This window comes from Antedon mediterranea, chromosome 1, assembly GCF_964355755.1.
Source record: "Antedon mediterranea chromosome 1, ecAntMedi1.1, whole genome shotgun sequence".
Classification (NCBI taxonomy): Eukaryota; Metazoa; Echinodermata; class Crinoidea; order Comatulida; family Antedonidae; genus Antedon; species Antedon mediterranea.
The window spans coordinates 8,935,153-8,954,967 of NC_092670.1; the positions used below are offsets into that span (position 1 = coordinate 8,935,153).

General features: G+C 36.0%; 1 pseudogene; it reads right to left on the minus strand.

The window, feature by feature from the left end:
• Positions 1 to 10,874, minus strand: part of LOC140055417 (ATP-binding cassette sub-family C member 4-like) — a 49,285-nt pseudogene extending 38,411 nt beyond the window's left edge.
• Positions 10,875 to 19,815: the final 8,941 nt, after the last annotated feature.

The following is a 19,815-nucleotide window of genomic DNA, read 5'->3' on the forward strand; positions in this document are numbered from 1 at the left end:
ACGCTATACAGCACGCGCTGAAATATCATAATAAATCAGAACATGTCATGCGCAGTGGAATTTTTTAGTGAGCAGGAAGCTCACGTTCGGCGCACACTTGAGGAAAATGGCACGCGTGCCAAAAAATATTAAACACGATAGATATTTTCCTCAGCGGCACGCGTGGCCGATTCCTCACGAAATCCCCGGCGCACACTGTGAGGCAAGTGTTACTCGTGGCAGTTGGCTCAGCCGGAAGCTCTAGTGTGCGCCGGGCTTAACGTACTTGACGTTCCAAGATACACACGGCGGAGCGCGTCCAGGTGTTTAGAGCGACGCGCTCCGCTTAAGCATCTGTGTAGCGGCACTACACTTAATTCGTATGTTTGAAACAGCTGTGGGGGGGGGGGGGGGAGCTCGAGGAGTTACATTACAGTATACAAAGAAACACATCTGTAAAATCATCAATTTAAAGGATTTATTTATTTGTTATTATGTGTTTCTCCTTCTGAAAGTACTTATAAGTCCTAATTTTAATGTGTGGTGTTCAGGATAAAGTTAGTCAACAAATTTGGAGTCAAAATACAAGAAAGGCAGGTGCGTAAGAAAAACATCCTCTGAACCAACACAATGGAGTAAATATATACCAACAAACAACCCGTCAAGTTTGTTTGTTGTAAAGAAAAAATATACATTTACTCAACGGGCGAAAATAATGTGAGTTTATCTATGTTTTGCGGTAGTATTAAATTATATTTATGGTAATAAATGAAACCTACTGTGTTTAAAATTATGTATGGATAAACAAGTATTGTTTTTAAGCTGTAGTATATCTTAGTATTTGTAATCTTAGGTGTTGGGTCTTAGCTTTCGTGATCTTAGGTCTTAGGGGGTCTGAGCTTTCGTGGTCTGAGCTTTCGTGACACCCGGAAACGAGCGGTTATACATTCTCGTTTGATGCAGTAGAACTTCCTGGTAAGTTTGGTAGAAACAAGTTTGTTCCCCTTGTTATTTGGATCCGGATATAGCCACTTCTCATCATGGTAAATTGCAATATTATAAGGGATGATTTCTTGTCTCCGTGGGAATTCCGTGTGACATTGTCTGCATTCAATGGCTCTAGATTCCTTCATAATAAAACAGACCACAAGAGAATTGTTGTTGTGGTGAATATCAGTGTAAGGGCGTGTAGTGGCAGTAGTTGTAGCTCTGGGACGATTACGCCATTTGTTCTTGTGTGTTCCTCCTTTTTTACCGCTTGTTTCCGTGACCTTTTCGACCAATGCACATTTTGAGACCAGATGCTTTTGTTTGAGGTGATGTAGATGTGACTTTAAAATGCCGTTAATTTCGGCAACACAAATGGAGTGTTTGCACAAACCATTGTATTTATAACAAGGGCAGGTACAGTTCGCATGATCGGAGTAAACTACACACTCATACATACCGCTCTTGCAACTTTTAGAAGCGACTAAATATTTTGTCGGACCGTTCGTCAAAGAGGGCATTTTCTGCACGCCGTTTTTGCTGTTGAGAATTTTGGTAGCTTCATCAATGATCGTTTTGATCAGACCATCAGAGTGACCTGTTATGCTTAACAGAATGGTTAAGTCCTCTGAGAATGTCTTGTATTCATAAAGATCTTTCTGGTTTTGCCCAGTTACAATTATGGTTTTCTTTTTGATGGCATCTTGAATTGTCAGCTTGTTGAACTTATCAATATATTGCTGCCTTTCCTCCTTCTCCCATTCAAACCAATCATCAGGCTCAACTGCGAGGTAGCTTGCTATCTCTGCCAGTTTATATTCGTCACTTAGCCCACAGATTGCCAAACCCAGCTCAATTTGTTGTTGGCGGTCTACTTCCTCCCAAACATCTCTTACGAATTCCAACTTAGTCATGTTGGTTTTGTTTTTTTCTTTCTTTACAACAGCTTCCTTTTGGCGAGTTAATTTGTTGTTTATGCTCTCCGATTGGTTGGAGTAGCATCTTTTTGTTTTTCCTGTGTTGTCTGTTGGCATTCCCGCCTTCCGCCTCGCCGATTCTACCATACTGGTTGCCATCATCGTTTCGTGGGCAGCAAGGTAGGCCCAGAATTGTGGTGATCTGCATCCAGTAACCAATGTTTCATGGTTATCTATTACTTTTTTCGAAGCTGTAAGGCGACTTTTCAAATCATCACTGTCACTTGCATCTAATATTCCTTCATGTTTACCATCTCCGAAAACCGAATCAATGATTGGTTTCTGTGACTTCTTTTGCACCCCTAATCTCTTTAGCTTTTCCACGCAATTTATGCGAAAGTGTCTGAAACACCTTAACCCGGTTGCCCTTTTCATTGATTCTTCTATTGCACCATGTAACGCTGTTTCTCCATCTGTGATGAATCCCAACCCATCTTCAAGACCAGGACAGTTTCCATTGACAGCAGATGCTATTTTTCTGTATGTTGCTCTGTCCTTACTGCTATGAATAGCAGTTGGGCCTAGAAAAACTGGTGCTTCTCCGGTTCTCTTTGTTACCAACATAAGATGTTTATATGTATATGGCGTTACCTCGTATTTTCCGAAACTGTATGTTGGATCAACACTGAAAGGATGACTAAGCCCTTCTGTTCGGGAAGTACAGAAACGCGAAAGGTCTTGGCACATATGTGGCTTACCCAAAACCCAAAGATCCTCTGGAACATCATGGTGTTCTAAAACTATCGGCTCTTCTTTATGCTTTGAGTATAATAGGAGGTCATCCACACTGTCATAATTTAATGATTTATTCTTTATATCGTGGAGTTGTTTTCGTGATCTTGGTAGTTGACCTGGATTTCGAGAATTGTGTAAACCTCCAAAGTCGTCAAACACTTTCTTAAATGCAACTGACACAGACTTAGTGGATACTTCCTTCTTCAAAGCTTCCATTGTGCTTTTTTGGGTTGGATAGTAGGGTGTTCTACCATGCTTCCTATTTCCATGAGGTTCGACAGTAAACTCTACTGGATCGTCGTTGTTATTACATGTATTGTACTGTAATAAACAGGTTTTGTTCACTATATCATTACTTCCTTTAGTTAAAAAGAAAATGGAGCGACACAAGCCATGGCAATTTTTCTTAGAGTTCACATGAAGATGATATTCGCTTTCATTTTGAAGCTCTACTTTCTTTTTTTCAAGAATATGTATTTTCTCTCCAGTGATGCTTATTGTCCATATACATAAACGGAGCACATTGCGATATATACCATTCATGTCATTTTTTATGTCCTCCCAGTTCTTGTATCTCGATACATCAATTAAGAAACTCATGTTTCTTCTTACTCTGAGTGGTGTCTTTGTACATTTATTATGCTTGTTATGTCGTAGTATTGTAACTGCCTCAGTCACAGTGTATCGTTGACGCCTAAATCGTTCAAATATTGGTAATTCATCATCGTTCTTATACGACATCACATCCTACAAATAATAAATAAACAGTATTATTGTAAGATAATATATAAATTATTTATTTTAAGGCTATACCTATTACACTGCCCTTTGTTTTCAAACGGGGGAGTCGGATAAAGGAAACAAATGCGGCAGTAAAAAAAATCGTAACGTGTATAGAGCTAAATTTCCTGTTGAATTTAAAGATACTCATTAAGGACCTCATTGGAAACAAGTCCGTAGAGAACTTTTATGAGTTATCCTTGGCATCCTTTCTTGTTTTATTCATGGTTTTTTAAATTTGCTATTTTAATTGTTTGTCTGTGATTTTTTTATGTACTGATGCCGAAATAAATCAAATCAAATCATACTGTATGCCTACTTTTGCTATTTATTGCATACGGTAATCAATTGGTCAATGACAGATTGTAGTTTAGAACTACAGCCAATATTTAAGGGGTTGTTTGTAATTCCTTGTTATGGCGGTGGAACAAGTGGCTTATATCAGAACTTGTGAATGAATCATATTCACATGAAAATTTAAAAATATCTTATAGCTAAAATAGGAAATAAATAAGTAAAATATATATTTTGGACAGTCATCATTCACCTTTTCACCGTATACATCGGATTTAACTTTCGGTACAGGTAATTCCATTTCAGTTGTTGTTTTATGACCAGAAATATTTGGTCCTGTAGGCCTACTCGTAACATGTATATTTTTTGAAATAGAAGTAGCGTCATTTGCCTAAAAAATATAAATTCATTCATGTAAGCTTTATTCCAATCAAACATGTATACTGTAATAATAATTATAAGAAACAAAATTACATTTATTTACAATCGCTTTTTGCCAGTTCAATGGCAATAACTGTCGATTTGTCTAACTCATGCTTTCTATAACAGGCATGAATTACTTCCAATATTGATTTCACACAGTGTTTATAATTATAAATAATCATTTTAGTACAGTAATATAGTATACCGTACCTTAGTGTCATATACGTCATCGTCCGAGATTACAATCGTAAAGTCATCATCAGATGAATTAATACCACCTTGTAGGCCTGTACAGCTTGTAAAAGGCGTAGTGTAAGTCAGATTCTATAAAAACAAGAAAAGTTGTCTACATGTCAATTACTGTGTTATACTACGATCTATTATTAGAATTGTTATTGTCAAATCAATGACACAGTTGATAACTGGCTTTAAAAATTTACTCATCTCAACTTCACTCGTTGTAGGCGTACCATTATAATTACATTTAATTTTGAAAAAGGGAGATGACGACAACATTGTTAATAGGCCTATATATAATGTAATCATACCGTACCTTTTTGTCACAATCAACGTCATCGTCCATTATCGTAAAGTCATCATCAAATGAACTGATACCACTCATTAGGCCTGTACAGCTTGTAGTAGGCGTAGTATAGTTCGGACACTATAACGGACAAAACAAATTCAACACTATGAGTAGGTCTGTATGCAGCTTGTCTAGTTTCAAAAAGGTCATTGTTTTAAATATGACTGTAATATGTATTGTTTATTCCACTACGTTACGAATGTAACCGTTCTAACTGAATCTGTAGGTCAGATTATAAAGAATAGATAACGACACAATTTTTAATAAATAAATAAATTATGTAATAATACTGTACCTTATTGTCACATTCAACGTCATCATCCGATATTACAATCGTAAAGTCATCATTGAAAATGCCACTCTGTAGGCCTGTACAGCTTGTAGTATTCGTAGTGTATACCGGACACTGTAACGAACAAACAGTGCAATTATTCTTCAACAAACTATTGTTAATTATCTTTTACGAGGGTACCATTCTAACTAAATTCGTAGGCCAGATTATAATAAAGACTCTCTATTGAAATTTAGAGGAAATGAAACAATTTTTATTTAATGTAATCATACCGTACCTTTTTGTCACAATCAATGTCATCGTCCGAGATTATCGTAAAGTCATCATCAAATGAACTGATACCACTCTGTAGGCCGGAAAAGCTTGTAGTAGGCGTAGTATAGTTCTGACACTATAACGGACAAAACAGACGTTCAATGTAATATTAAATTGTTTTAAAATTTAAAAAAAAATTTTATTATAGTGAACTCAGCAGTTTAATTAACTTTCGGTAATAAAGGTAGGGTAAATTTTCAGAAGTATGTAACAGAGTCAGGTCTAATGCCCGCTCCCAAAACTTGTATTTGTAATTTATTACCTATAGTCCTAATTTGGCTTTTAAAGTCTAAGTGATTTTTCCGCCCGTCTAGATTATACTATACAACATTTTTAATGACAGTATAAACAAAAAACACAGGCTAATTTAGATTTTTTAAGCTGTCACTGCTGTGCCGTTTTAAAAAGACTCTTCCTTCTATTCCACCCTTATGGATCACTTTATTTTAAAAACATAAATCTACAAATGATTGTCATTTATCATGAGGTTTTGAAGTGAAAAGGAAGAACTTGAACTTGAGAGTAGACCTGTAACAGACAGTGTATGGCCGTGATGCTCATCGACTTCTTAACCTTTCTCTTATTATAAATGCCTATACACGTTAACGAATCTGGGGGGAAATGTATACCTTGCTCTCTGAGAGTACACTTGTAGGCATCTCATTTGTTGTTTCTTCACTGGATGAATCACTGGGGTCACTAATATAGACACTCGCAGAAGAACTTGGCATCTGTAAGTTATTTATGAAAATAGATAACTGTAACAGCACCATGAATCATTGCACATTCACGAACCATAGCTATTTTATCTACTGCTTCCATAGCCTAATTAGAAAATAAATACTCATCATTGATTTCTTTTAAAGGTTTAACATGGATGACATAATATTAATATAATTATACCTCTGAATGCATAGTTTTGACATGTTTATACTTAGGAGAACTGGATATGGACGGGCTCTGAAGAAACGAATGTCTGGAATGATAAATGAGAAATTATAAAAACGGGTACACAAAATATTCATCCGTACACAGTTTAGAGCAAATTAAAAAATATATGCCTTGCTCAAAACATTATTTTTCCATATTCTCGTGCTGCAGTATTTTATTAGCCGTACTTGTTTTGAGACTCTACATAATTAAGTTATATATTGAGCTATAATTTTTTTTTACAGTACAGTAAGTACTATAATATAATTATTGAAAGTAGTAACTTTACTTTCCCCCTTATGAAAACGGAGACCCAAGGCCAATTATGTATAGCTTTACCATACTTAATTTATTATCATTATCATCATAAGGTAAACTAAATCATAAACATAATCAATTACCTTGATACCTGCTCCTTCACTAGAGAGAAAGATTGTAGTTGGTCTACGTCAACACCACTATGTCTCATCCGTTTCCAGACCCAAGAGCATAGCTCATTAACGGAAGTTACGTCGGTCGATGGGAGCACCTTTATTATTCCTTGGCCGTTTCCACCTAGTTGTTTTTCAACTGGGTGGGTATCAATTATAAAATAATTTCTGCGAGTGCAACCAATTATAATTATATACCCGCCACAGGTATATAGTGCTACATTTAGCCTTTCATTTTCATTAGGATTCAGTTCGATTACAGCCTTTACAAGAGCATTCCGTCCTTCGTCTGTATATACACGTTCCTGTACAATCATCTCCTCTGTAATACTATAGGGCGAAATCAGGTTTCCATTTCTTAAGACCGTGTAGGCTTCCAGGACATCATAGAATGAAGCAATATTACGCAAATAGTTGAATAGTCTTGGTGAATCGATAATAATATGCTCAATTGCCGATTTAATTTCTTCACCAAAAAATGTATTCCAGTTCTTGATGAGCCTATCAGCGATTATCAACCCTAAGAAAGCACATGCATTTGTTGCATCATTTGGAATGGCTAGGCCTTCCACTGGGTCTTTGCAAATCAAACTACCTTGCTCAACTATTGTGGAGAGATCAAACTCCTCAACAGCACTAGTTTGGCTGTACCTTAATGGGATATCCATACCTATAAATCAGTTACTGAATTGTCCAACAGAATTCCTGCTCACCACCAGCGGATTCACATGGGTGCTATGGCCTTACGTAGTTTCTTCACTGGTGTTGGTGGTGCAGACCACCTCACGTGCAGCAGCAGAAAGTATCAAAAGTTGTTGTTGCATCACCATAGTAGTAGTCCGCTACGACCTTTATGGGTCGCCGTCTCGAAATAGGTGTTGATGTTGATGTTAAGTGAAATAAATAGGCCTAAATAAAAAAAAAATTGTTTGGAAGCAGCGAGGGGCAGTGATTTTGGTTAAAAAAAAACCCGTGTATGATAATATAAAACGAGACTAAAAAGAGGAGAAAGAGCGATGGCTTTTAATAAAATGTATAGGTATCTGTTTTGTTTCTATTTTCTATTCATTTTTGTCCGATCCTCTTTAATAAATCCTTTCAATTCGGACATTTCCTTCCTTTTTGGAAACGTTCAAATATTGTTCCTATTCAAAGGTGGCTATGGGAAACAAGGAAATTAATTTCCAATTAGAGACTAATCTCGCTGTTGATGAATGTTATGAAAAAATATTATTATTTTTAACCACATTTTGACTGTCTGGTCTTGACCTTTTGACTGACTCATGGAATTATATTGAAATGGAAGTGAAAATTTAGGGACTACTTGATAATAACATTAAAATTGAAACAATTCACGAACAATTCTTAGGCATAATTAAAGGTGTAGTATAGGCAGAAATGCCTCAACGTTGGAGTAACTGCTAAACTCGGTAGAGTACCGGTACGAATTAACTATATTCTTATAACGTTATGCGATACTTTTACACATATTGTGAGTTGATCAAAGCAGATGTGAGTCCTTTCACAGTAAACCAACACCAAACCTTACATTTTTCATAAAAACTAAATGTATATAATTATTTATTGTTCAAACTTTGGGTATTATTAGGTAATTTAATGTAGTTTTATAAAACAAAAGTCAAAAGATAACTTGAGTGTGTTCAATATAAAATATGTGGTTGTTTGTAACATGGTGGAACATATCACGGGTGTAACATTGACACATACACAGATGCAAGAAACAGATATAAAACTACAGAGGTAAGTCAAATGTATTTATCTATTTTATTAAATTGCCTGAACTTAGAAAGAACACTAACAATTATGAATGCTATTCTTTTTAGTCGCGTTCAACGACACTACAGCTCACTATGTCGGTCGGTTGGTCGGTCGGTAAACACTAACTTGAGCTCGCGACTGCAGCCATCTATGGCCTTGTTTTTCCAAGAATCATGATAAAAACAATAAACGCTCGGAATAATCCATTCTTACAAATCGAAACATAATTATGAATTTTTAAATAACATGGAATTATTAACAAAAATTGTTTACTAAGTTTTTATATAATTGATTTCAACCAATCACACAACTATCTATTTAATAAAAAGCATATCATAATATTATTTTAGCAAAAGTCTTCTTTAATGATGCCCATGAAATACCATTGTAGTATAATGGACGAACATTGACATACAATTTTTAGTATTTTAGTAATTACTTTAGATTTGGAGCTGTGATAATATGAAATAAACAAAAAAGCTAATAATACATAAACAATAAATGATTATGATAATAAAGTGTCTTTCATTAACCCTTTGCATTACAACAAGTTAAAGGTGTAAACAGGGTTCCCAGATAAGCTGGCCCCGATTCGAAACGGGGTATTGGTGGTGCAATAACTTTCATAACATTCTCCCAACTGTACCAGATCAAATCTTTCTCACCATCAGGCCATATCCAATACAGTCAACTTCAGTGTTAGTGTTTATTATCTGTGTGACAACACCTGGATATTGCATAGTACCATAATTGACTACTACCCAGTCATTGCACTTCCAAGGTAGGACATCATCCACCAATGGTGCTTCATTAGACAAATCAGGAACTATAGGTTCTTAGTCAATGCCGTACAACTTTCAGCAGTACCTGTATGCAAGATATTATATTTTTTAGAGTATTAACTAAAATGGTTATTATCAAATCAAATCACTTTATTTCATCCTCAACAGGAAAATAATTTAAGTGAATTACATACTGTAGTATTACATACATTTAGATGTTATGCTATCCATTAAGAAAAGTCGATATAAATGAAATGTGCTGGACCATGCAAGTTAGATATTTACTCTGTGCATATGGCTTCGGTAATGTTTGGTTCAAACAATATATATTGTCAATTTCTCAATTCAATGACTCTAACTAAGGGTTACAAACAAAAAACACATTCTTAGTTGAAATATTATCGTTTATTAAACATGACATCATAAGTAGGCCTAGAGTTACCCTATTATTGTGAATGTTCATAATCTTAAGTCGGCCTACATTATTATTTTAACTAAATTTCACCTTGGATTTTTAAAACTCGAAACCTAAAAGGCGATTTAGAGGGCTATTCCCGTTACCTGTATCATACAAAGTTTTTTGTTTCGTTTTCTTTCCCGTTTTTATACTTGTACTATTATTTTTTGCTCTTTTGGCGCTCCATAGAAACGAATATTGAGCATGGAGAAGAGTTAAGAGTATACAAAGAAACACGTCTGAAAAATCATCAATTTAAAGGATTTATTTATTTGTTTGTATGTGTTTCTCCTTCTTAAAGTACTTATAAGTCTTAATTTTAAAGTGTGGTATTCAGGATAAAGTTAGTTAACAAATTTGGAGTCAAAATTACAAGGCAGGTGCGAAAGAAAAACATCCTCCAAACCAACACAATGGAGTAAATATATACCAACAAACAACCCGTCAAATTTGTTTGTTGTAAAGAAAAAATATATATTTACTCAACGGGCGAAAATAATGTGAGTTTATCTATGTTTTGCGGTAAGTATTTAATTATATTTATGGTAGTAAATGAAACCTACTGTGTTTAAAATTATGTATGGATAAACAAGTATTGTTTTTAAGCTGTAGTATATCTTAGAATCTGTAATCTTAGTCTTAGGTCTTAGCTTTCGTGATCTTAGGTCTTAGGGGGTCTGAGCTTTCGTGGTCTGAGGTTTCGTGACACCCGTTTTTCAATGGCAGCTTGATCAAGTTCTTCCAACATTAAAAACTCCTATAGAAAGGCAAAGCATTAAGACAATGAAGGCCCAGGGTTGAACATGGCAAGAAATATTTGAGATATCTTCTATAAATATCAATATATCCATCTGTCCCATATCATCCATCCAGACAATTAGGGAGCTAATGATTTTCCGCAACTAAACTAGGTCAATTCACTGCGCATATGTAGGAAAGTTGGGGGGTGTCACGAAAGCTCAGACCACGAAAGCTCAGACCCCCTAAGACCTAAGATCACGAAAGCTAAGACCCAACACCTAAGATTACAAATACTAAGATATACTACAGCTTAAAAACAATACTTGTTTATCCATACATAATTTTAAACACAGTAGGTTTCATTTATTACCATAAATATAATTTAATACTACCGCAAAACATAGATAAACTCACATTATTTTCGCCCGTTGAGTAAATGTATATTTTTTCTTTACAACAAACAAACTTGACGGGTTGTTTGTTGGTATATATTTACTCCATTGTGTTGGTTCAGAGGATGTTTTTCTTACGCACCTGCCTTTCTTGTATTTTGACTCCAAATTTGTTGACTAACTTTATCCTGAACACCACACATTAAAATTAGGACTTATAAGTACTTTCAGAAGGAGAAACACATAATAACAAATAAATAAATCCTTTAAATTGATGATTTTACAGATGTGTTTCTTTGTATACTGTAATGTAACTCCTCGAGCTCCCCCCATCCTGAATACCACAGCTTAGAATTAGTAGGCCTACTTTAATGAAGAAAAATCACATAAAAGTAACAATAAATCCATTAAATTGGTGATTTTACAGACGTTGTTTTTCTCGCATTTCGCACAATCAATGTTCAATATTTTGGTTTCTATGGAACGCCAAAAGAGCAAAATTAATTAGAGGGCTAAAAACTCTGTGGAATCCATTTATATTTAACGCATTATTTGGTGAAAATCAAGTACAATTTCAATAGATTTTGTCACTGTCAGTAAGGAAAAATGTTACTGTTGATAATGTACACGGTTTCGTTAACCTTTTAAAGAATAAAATAGAAAAATTCATCATAATATCCTTAGTAGGATGTCCTAGGTCTAGACTAGGTAGTGATGTTGATTTAGGATCGATTATTATTCTTTGAAGAAAACAGAACAGTATCAGCAGTAACATATTACAACATTTTTATTGACAAATTAACAAATATATTGAAATAAAACGTGTTTTTCACCAATAAATGCATGAGAAATTGACGCATTCTACTGAGTTTTAGTCCTCTATTATCGTTGCTCTTTTGGCGCTCCATAGAAACAAAAATATTGAACATTGAATAAGTGAAATTCGCGAACAGTGTGCGAGAAACACGCCTGTAAAATCATTAATTTAAGGATTTATTTGTTACTTTTTATGTGATTCTTTCATTAAAGTACTCATGAGGTATACTTCTAAGGTGTGGTATTCACACGATAAAGTTAGTTATCAAATTTGGAGTAAAAATACAAGCGAAGGAAACTAGCGCCACGTTTATTAGTACGTACATGGACAACAATAAATAAAAATCGTTCGTAATATACTTAGCTTACTAAAACAGGAATAGTGTATCATTATTAAATATTACACCAATTATTATTATATCAAAATTGATTAAATTATTTTCTACATAGGCCTCTTATCTAGGTTAGGGCTAAGCATAATAAAAATTATTAGCTAAAGTTTAATTTTAGGCCTAGTATTACAATTGTCCGACGTAAGTCTTTTTTCACACGCGCTCCAGAATTCTGTCGCAATTTTTTTCTTTGCGGCATGTTATTGGATCGGCATATCAGTTACCTTTTATTCACCGCCAGTTATTGAACTTGTCCTGGCAATCGCTGTTCACCTTATTTGCGAGAGAGGTACACGTGTTGTTCCTAGAGAATGGAATGTCAAAAATGTCTTTGGCACGCCGCTCAGAGAGAAGTCTGTGCGTTGCTGCTGAAACCACGTGCTATAGTAGGGGAATGCACCACAATCCTCTGAGCTGAGGGCTGAATCATTCCGCTACCTGCTAATAGTAAAGAGGGATTTTCCATCTCTCGGGTCTACCGGATCTAGGCGCAGGGGTGTGACAAAATATTATTTTCACTCTGCTATGTTCGAGAGACATGTGAGTGAACACGCTCGAAATGCCAACAAACATTGCAGTCATTTGATGAGTGTGTCGCTATAACAATTATTGTTTATCGAAAGTTGAAGACTGTCGTTCAGATTTTTTAACCGTAGTTTGGGCACTTTTGTAAAAGTAAAATTTGACACGATATGACTTGAATGAAAAAAACAATCGTTACATAAAAATAAACAACATGATGAGTGTATACACGAATCTATTTAGATACGCTTGTATCGATTGATTATTAGGCCTATAATATAGCATAATAGCACGTTAAGATATGCCTCGCACCTTTTTGAAATTGTAAACTATATGCCTCGCACTTTTGGAAATGATAAAATGATGCCTCGCACAAATATTTGGCATGCCTCGCTTGCCTCGCACTTTGTCAACACTCTATCGTATCGCAGTTATAAGACCGGCAGCCCAGAGACATTTGGTTAGATGAGCTAGGTACCAATATCTAACTATTTGAGTGTGTTGGGGGTCACTTGAAGTGAATGAAAATGGGAGTCTGCCGGGTACCCCCTGCTGCGTCTAGACCGGGGGGACCCCGAAACGTGCTAAAAAATCGGCACAGGCTAGATGAGAGAGATACCACCCAATTTTACCACCATGGGATGCCCATTGGCATCCTTATAACAGTATCACAAACGACAGACTTTTTCTCTGCTGCAAAAGGCCCGCCAGACCCCCCGAGGGAGGGCCTAAAATGGGGTTAGCATAGATGAGTGAGGTACCACTCAAAATCAATTCCAAACGAACAAGTTGTGTTCATACAATACTAAATGGATAACAACAGACTAATTGTCTGCTGCACCGCAAGTGCCAGACACCCCAAAGTTAGACTAGAGGCCCCCCTTCCCCCAACTAACCCAGCTTAGATATTGTAGATACCACCAGCAACCAATGTTATATGATTTAGCACATTGTAAGCAATACCAAATGACCTATTACAGACTATCTGAACACTGCCCTGGCCCTGGCAGACCCCTCTAAAGTTAGACTAGAAACCCTCTTTCCCCAACTAGCCCAGCTTAGATATTGTAGATACCACCAGCAACCAATGTTATGATTTAGCACATTGTAAGCAATCACCAAATGACCTATTACAAACTATCTGTACACTGCCTTGACCCTGGCAGACCCCTCTAAAGTTCGACTAGAGACTCCATTCCCCCAACTGGCCTAGCTTAGATATTGTTGATACCACCAGCAACCAATGTTATAATTATGATTTAGCACATTGTAAGCAATACAAAATGACCTATAACAGACTATCTGTACACTGCCTTGGCACTGGCAGACCCCTCTAAAGTTCCCCCATTTACCCCAAGTATATAGCCTACCTTAGATATTGTAGATACCACCAGCAGCAAAAAAATAACCACCCAAAACAACATGTTTAATTGAATAAAGTTTAACTTTAATCGAACTAACACAAAACAATTGAAAATATATCAATGACGATAAAATGACCATTACCATTCTAAAGGGGAAAATAGTTTAAGAGTTTCAATTAAAACTTATATAATTATAAGCCAAATATATATAACAAGTATGGATTCGGGTAAATTTAGCATTCCTTGCCTTTGGATGTCAAAGATACATCCGTCTGTAACTCTTGGACATATTTTGAGAGAAAGCTTAGTAATCACCCTAATCAAATTCAGGATGGTAGTAACTTAATCTAAAGTGATTTGATTAATTAATAGTGGGTAATTTTAAATGCTGTATATTATAATCTTAATCCTGTATTCATATGTATATATATATATTTATAAATCCAAAGGCAAATTACTGAAAAAATGACAATGCTGTGGGTATCAGTGGCTGGATCTCAATGGAGATACAAAAAAAAAGCGAAAAGCTAAATCAAAACGATAAAGTAAACAGCCAGAAAAGTTAGCAGAGCTTTCGCGCAACACTAGCCCTTCATCAGTGCAAGTCTTATATAGATGCGTTGAGGCTGCAAACGTGCTCAATTGGAATCAAGAGCGAATATATATTTTTATAAAGTAGATGGAACACGGACGTCTACTACACGGTGTTTCACGTTAAACGATCTTCAGATAGACTGAACAATACCGTATCTCGATCGAAAAAAATATTAAAAAAAAAAATTATAAATATATATAATTTTTTTTTATGTACTTTATTTATGTAGATATGTAGTACTGTATCTATTAAAAAAGGTATTTGAACAAAATTAGAGATCTCAATGAGATCCAAATTGACAATTGCCGCAAAATCCTCACTGAGTTTGACGTTGAAATTCACTCTAGAACTAAGAAGTTGAAAAGAGAACTTCCTGCATCCTAGTTTCAAAACAAACTCAGGATTATCGCCAATGACTGCCGTAAACAATCAACGATAATGGCCCGAAGGGAACATCACAAATTTGGTCTACCATGCAGACTTGGTCATTTCAACACAAATGACTCTACCTTCGGATGACTTCAGGGCTTTTAGGAAACCCTGCAGAAGGTTCGTTGGGACATATAACAAGAATCAGAGCAACACCTCTGATTCAGTTGTTGAAATTGTCGACTTTCCGAAGGAGAGAAAAAACTTCCTTCCCGAGGACTTAAATTCTGCCCAAAACCAAGGCAGGTCGGCGCACAACAACTATCTTTGGATATAGAGTCTTTTTCTAGAAGATTACGATTACGTGAATATTTTGCTGATTCAGACACCACGCAAAACGAAGGCAACGTTAACAAATTTAAACCAAAAAGTTCCTGGAATCCACCTAAAAATCGTTGTCCAGCTTTAGAAACATTTATCCAGGCTATTGAGGAGGATGTACAAAACTACGTCCCGAGTCCAGATAAACGTGACAATCTCAAAACAAGAGAGGCAGGCCATTGCCAAATTGCGTCAGCGTAATGATATCATCATTAAACCCGCTGATAAAGGTTCTGCCACTGTTGCTATGGACATCAAATTTTATTAAGAGGAATCCTTAAGACAGCTTCATTATATATCGTAAACTCACAACGGAACCCACCCCGGAAATTGCGGATAAGGTGGCAAAATCTGTTTCTGTGATGGTAAAAAAAAACACTCCATCGATCCTAAGATTTACAGTTACCAAATCCACTAGTAGCGTTGATTTTGTGGACACTATAGTGACCATAGAAAATGGTACTCTCAAAACTGACCTATTCCGTAAACCCACTGATAAAAATATGTACCTGCTCCCTAGCAGTTGTCATCCCCAACATTGTACTAAAAACATACCGAACAGTAAAGCATTACCTATCAGACGTATCTGTTCTTCAGATTTAGATTTTCAGAATCGTACCGAAGAACTAACCGGACATCTCCGGAATAGAAATTACAAACCTATCAACCTAGGTTGCCTCCATTACGGGGCTATTAATTTATTGAGAAACATATGCCCATTCTACAGTCCACAGAACGTCTCAGGACTGTTTTTCCGGAACCACCCATTATTGCATTTCGTAGACCTCCCAACCTTCGTGATATATTAGTCAGATCCAAATGTAAGAGTGAAATTAACTCTCATGACAGTCAAAATTTGGGCAGTCACCTTTGCGGCAAATCTTGCAAAACTTGTTCATTGGTTGATTCTACTGAAAAATTTAAGAGTAACCAAACTGGCCACATTTTTCGGATAAGACAATCAATTAATTGTCTAACCAAAAACGTCATTTATCTCATATACTGTAATATTTGTGGCAAACAGTACGTCGGAGAAACCAAAAACACTCTCCGTATGAGAATGACACAACACAGATCAGCTATCAACACATTAAAGCTTGTTCAACCTGTAGCCGAACATTTTAATTCATCTGGTCACTCGATAACAAATTTCAGAGTTATTGCAATATTCCATGTGTCAAATGGAGCGACAAAACTTGCAAAGACAAGGAAAACCACTGGGAATTACAACTTAAAACCACAAAACCTTTTGTACTTAACATTAGAAACATACTCCCAGGTTGGTAAAATTATTCCATTGTCTACCTAAATTTAAGTATCAATATTAACCACCATTTAAGCTGTTTTTAGTCGCGTGGACGCGACTCTATAGTTCACTATGTCGGCGGTCGGTCGGTCTGTCGGTCTGTCTGTCGGTCCGGTATCACTATGCGTTTTAGCACGCGACTTATGGCTGTTGGCCGTGTTTAGTTTCATTCCAAAATTGTTTATACTGTATCTCTACCAAGCTACCTTCTTTGTTTTCTACTCTTATTCAGACTCCACCCTGTCTCCTTTTGTTGTATTTCTTTTATTCCTGTCCACCCAGGCAGCACTTGCCAGCTCTTATCCTTCACTTGCAATGATGAAGGGCTAGTGTTGCCCGAAAGCTCTGCTAACGTTTCTGGCTGTTTTACTTTAGCCTTTTGATTTAGCTTTTCACTTTTTTTTTGTATCTTTATTGAGATTCAGCCACTGATACCCACAGCATTGTCATTTTTTCAGTTATTTGCCTTTGGATTTATATATATAAATATATATAGAGGATTAAGATTATAATATACAGCATTTAAAATTACCAACTATTAATTAATCAAATCACTTTTGATTAAGTTACTACAATCCTGAATTTGATTAAGGTGATTACTAAGCTTTCTCTTAAAATAGGTTGCAAGAGTTACAGACGAATGTATCTTTGACATTCAAAGGCAAGGAATTCCAGATCCTCACAATTCTTAGCAGGAATGCTAAATTTACTCGAATCCGTACTTGTTTATATTTGGCTTATATAAGTTTGAAGTGAAACTCTTAAACTATTTTTCCCTTTAAAATGGTAATGGTCATTTTATCGTCATTGATGTGATATATTTTCAATTGTTTTGTGTTAGTTCGATTAAAGTTAAACTTTATTCAATTAAATATGTTGTTTTGTGTGGTTTTTTTGTTGGTATCTACAATATCTAAGGATATACTTGGGGTAAATGGGGGAACTTTAGAGGGGTCTGCCAGTGCCAAGGCAGTGTACAGATAGTCTGTTATAGGTCATTTGATATTGCTTACAATGTGCTAAATCATAATTATAACATTGGTTGCTGGTGGTATCTACAATATCTAAGCTAGGCCAGTTGGGGGAATGGAGTCTCTAGTCGAACTTTAGAGGGTCTGCCAGGGCCAAGGCAGTGTACAGATAGTTTGTAATAGGTCATTTGGTGATTGCTTACAATGTGCTAAATCATATAACATTGGTTGCTGGTGGTATCTACAATATCTAAGCTGGGCTAGTTGGGGAAAGAGGGGTCTCTAGTCTAACTTTAGAGGGGTCTGCCAGGGCCAGGGCAGTGTTCAGATAGTCTGTAATTATAGGTCATTTGGTATTGCCTACATGTGCTAAATCATATAACATTGGTTGCTGGTGGTATCTACAATATCTAAGCTGGGTTAGTTGGGGGAAGGGGGGCCTAACTTTAGGGTGTCTGGCACTTGCGGTGCAGCAGACAATTAGTCTGTTGTTATCCATTTAGTATTGTATGAACACAACTTGTTCGTTTGGAATTGATTTTGAGTGGTACCTCATCACTCATCTATGCTAACCCCATTTTAGGCCCTCCCTCGGGGGGTCTGGCGGGCCTTTTGCAGCAGAGAAAAAGTCTGTCGTTTGTGATACTGTTATAAGGATGCCAATGGGCATCCCATGGTGGTAAAATTAGGTGGTATCTCTCTCATCTAACCTGTGCCGATTTTTTAGCACGTTTCGGGGTCCCCCCGGTCTAGACGCAGCAGGGGGTACCCGGCAGACTCCCATTTTCATTCACTTCAAGTGACCCCCAACACACTCAAATAGTCAGATATTGGTACCTAGCTCATCTAACCAAATGTCTCTGGGCTGCCGGTCTATTAGTTGCGTATTCGCTTCTTGTTGCTATACGCTTGGGTGCACACGGAACAACACATTTACTGATGAATTATTCATGTTTATTTTGTGACGTTTCATGAGGGGGTCCCCAACTTATGTACGAAAAAAAAAATCGCGCGCGGGTCAGCCATTTAAAATTTTACTGAGAAGATCGAGTTAAGACTATATATATTTAGGAACCATGGCGGTACGGTAACTTTTATATTTTTTAGGCCCCCAACAAAGTATGATCGCCACGAACCACGCACTTCATAGCGTCACAAGAAAGCGCTAGGCCCCCTAAACATTCCATCGCGTGGTGAATTGCCGCATCTCCCATTGTCGCTATGGCGTGACGTAGCTCAAGTCGGACTTGCGCGAAGAAAATAATGTAATTTGTATACAGTTGTAAATAAAGATGATTTTCATTATTATAATTTATACCAATGTATATTTAATTAAGCTAATATAAATATAGATATTTCATTCATCAATATCTGGCCAATATAACAACTCAATGATTGTTACGTTTTTTATAAACATCGTTTAAAAACCATTTAGTCGACCATTTAGTCTGCCCCCTCCAGGACTAAAAAAATCGATCAAAATCCGTCTCGATTTAGTCGAGGTTGGCCTGATTTAGTCGGTGATTTAGTTGAAGTTCGGTTTATGAATTAAAATGACGTCATTTTTTAAGTTTTAGCTCGAACTACGACTAAAGTCCGGTTTAAGAATACGGGCGTAAGTACGAAAGCCCATTAATGCCATTTGAAGTATATGTTTTTCGAACGTAATCCGTTCTAACGAATTAGTAATTCGTTTGAACGGATTAATAATCTGTTCAAACGAATTAGTAATCCGTTCAAACGAATTGCAACATATACAACAAGTGCCATTTAAAGTATATGTTGTAATTCGTTTAAACGGATTACTAATCCGTTCAAACGAATTACTAATTTGTTTAAACGGATTACTAATTTGTTCAAACGAATTACTAATTCGTTCAAACGAATTACTAATTTGTTTAAACGGATTACTAATTTGTTTAAACGAATTAATAATTTGTTTAAACGGATTACTAATTCGTTCAAACGAATTAGTAATCCGTTTAAACAAATTAGTAATTTGTTTAAACAAATTAATAATTTGTTTAAACAAATTAATAATTTGTTTAAACAAATTAATAATTTGTTTAAACGGATTACTAATTTGTTCAAACGAATTACTAATTTGTTTAAACGAATTAGTAATTCGTTTAAACAAATTACTAATTCGTTTAAACAAATTAGTAATTCGTTCAAACGGATTAGTAATTCGTTTAAACGAATTAGTAATTTGTTTAAAC